A 2,472-nucleotide genomic window follows, 5' to 3' on the forward strand; every position below is an offset into this window, starting at 1 on the left:
TAACTTAAGCCCACAAGGCCCTAAATAAACTCTTGAATCTCAGCGTTTTCCCTACTTGCCTACCCTGTAAACATACGCCTCAAGCTATCAGTACCGCTAACATCTGAATGAAGGTTGAAAAGGTCTTGGCTAAAGAGTCCAAAATAGAGGGAATATAAATTTTGATTGGGATGTCAATATTTGATTCCACCATTTGATTAATTATTTTAAAAGAAGAGGTATATCTTTTTCAGGTATTCTAACCCTATCATAAGCATAAAGTGAGTATAATTTTAAGAGCGAGTACTCAACTTATGCAATATAGTTATATGTAACTATATAAAATATCTGTCAATTATTGAGTCACTCTTATGTGCCATTTCATTATCTGTTTCTTTTAATTTCTTCGTTTAAACTTTCCCTCAGTGCAGAAGCAGAGGTACCATTATTTCTATCATGAGCAAACTGGAACTTAAAAACTTATTTTGTCCATGACGACCACATTCAAACATAAGGGCTCAAGCATAACGCAGGTCACTTTCCCACAGCCATGTTCCTTAGACCACTGTTTCGCAAACTTTGACATCCACCGAGTCGCCTTGTTAGAAGGCAAATTCCGATTTAGTTGGTCTGAGTGGGGCCTGGGGTTCTGCATTTCTAACAAGCTTCTGGAGGATGCAAATGCTTCCAGTTCAAACACTGAAGTTTAAATAGCAATGTGATATCGTTATGGAGAAGGCACATGCGGAAAGAATGTATTAGAGAATGTACAAAAAGCCCTCCGTTTACTTGAACCTTAAAGAGACAATTTGCATTTTTATTTTTTTTTTTTAAATATTAGATGCTTCCTGAATTTGTGTGTCATCCTTGTGCAGGGGCCGTGGTCATTTCTCTGTGTCCTCCTGATGTTAGTGTATGCACTGCCTAAGCGCGCAGCCGAGTCACACTTTGGATTATGTTCTGGCTCTTTCAAATCTTTCTGTGATCTTTGGAAAATCACTTAATTTCCTTTTATCTGTTCTTTTAAAAGGCTGCAATATAAGTTAAACATTAAAAGAATAAAGGATCTTAGGAGGACATAATTGTTTTCCTAGAAAGACCTATCTTATAGCACACATAGGTTTATCCCCAAATAGCAAATTCAATTTGACTGTTAAATAATCTGAAATAGAAACATGTAACTCTTAGGAACTGATACACTCATGGGCACTTTGAGAAAACTCTCCCAATTTCTAGCTATTTTTAACTATAGGGAGCATTACAGCAATGTAAACTGTAAGCAGCCCAGCTTCAGAGAAAAATGAAGGCTCTCTGGAAACAGATTCTTTCCGGCAAACCAATTCTGATATTTAGGCTATAAATGTAGAAATCATGTTCCTATATGTTAAAATAATGGCTTTGGATAAACTCAGAGTTGTTAAAGCTGGAATTAAATTCTGATTGTACTGTAAAAATCAAAGGCATTTTAGCATTTAAAATTCTGAGCTTGTGAGTTAACTATTCTACGCCCCAATTTCCCATCTGTGGAAAGGGGAAATTAATCTGCCAGATCTACATTGCTAGAAAGTATAAGAATAAATTGCAAACAGCTGACTTGTACTACTTTTTTTTTTTTTTTTTTTTGTAGAGATGGGGGTCTTACTACATTGCTCAGACTGGTCCTGAACTTCTGGCCTCAAAGGATCCTCCTTCCTCAGCCTCCAAAAGAGCCAGGATTAAAGGCATGTGCACCATGCCCAGCCTGACTACTTACTTTGAATTTAAAAAATGTATTACTTTCTGCCTGAGCTTCCCCTTGTCACCTATTAAATACTTGAAAATTCTAATCTCCCCATAAGTGAATCCTGAGAGAAGGCAAAATAATGGTTTCATTTACTAAGGCATGTCATAGTAAGAAAAGTTCAAAATGTGATGCATATATATGTGAATATAAATACATATAGGTTCATATTATAGTTCATGGATATGTGTGTGTGTGAGCGTATGTGGTGTGTTACTGTGTACAGTAATTAATGGAAAGGCATGCCTACAATGCCTGCACACTATTACTCACCCCCTTCTCCTCTTTTCACATGTCATAGTTACCCCAGGTTTTAAAATGTTCTATGTTCATGTTCATGAAGTTGTGGGTGATGAGATCCCTGAATATGGGGCAGCTATTTATGTTTGCCCCAACTTAAGCAGATGCAATTCTTTAAGGCTGTAATGACATACCTTCAAAAGGGAAAATCTGAACTCATACCATTCCTGTTTGTATTTCTCTGAATGTAACTCATGGAGATAAAAGAAATTGTATTCTTTTATTCTAAAACACAGCAGGGTAATCTTTTGATAGGATCGGAAGAACGATGCTTTCTCCTTTTAAGGAGACTCATTCTGCAAAATGCAATTTAATAACTAGTGAAAGCTGCCTAAATAATGCATTTGATAATTATGCATCAAAATTTTTCTCTTTCCACTTGAGGTATTATAATTAGTGACGTTAATATTAAG

The 2,472-nt window shown here is 36.0% G+C and overlaps 1 non-coding gene across 1 annotated transcript; it reads right to left on the minus strand.

Annotated features, from left to right (window-relative positions):
* Window positions 1-809: 809 nt before the first annotated feature.
* Window positions 810-911, minus strand: LOC128586975 (U6 spliceosomal RNA). The gene has a single exon (XR_008380424.1). It is a non-coding gene; the product is annotated as a U6 spliceosomal RNA (small nuclear RNA).
* Between the last annotated feature and the right edge of the window lie 1,561 nt (window positions 912-2,472).

The sequence above is a fragment of the Nycticebus coucang genome, chromosome 5, assembly GCF_027406575.1.
Source record: "Nycticebus coucang isolate mNycCou1 chromosome 5, mNycCou1.pri, whole genome shotgun sequence".
Classification (NCBI taxonomy): Eukaryota; Metazoa; Chordata; class Mammalia; order Primates; family Lorisidae; genus Nycticebus; species Nycticebus coucang.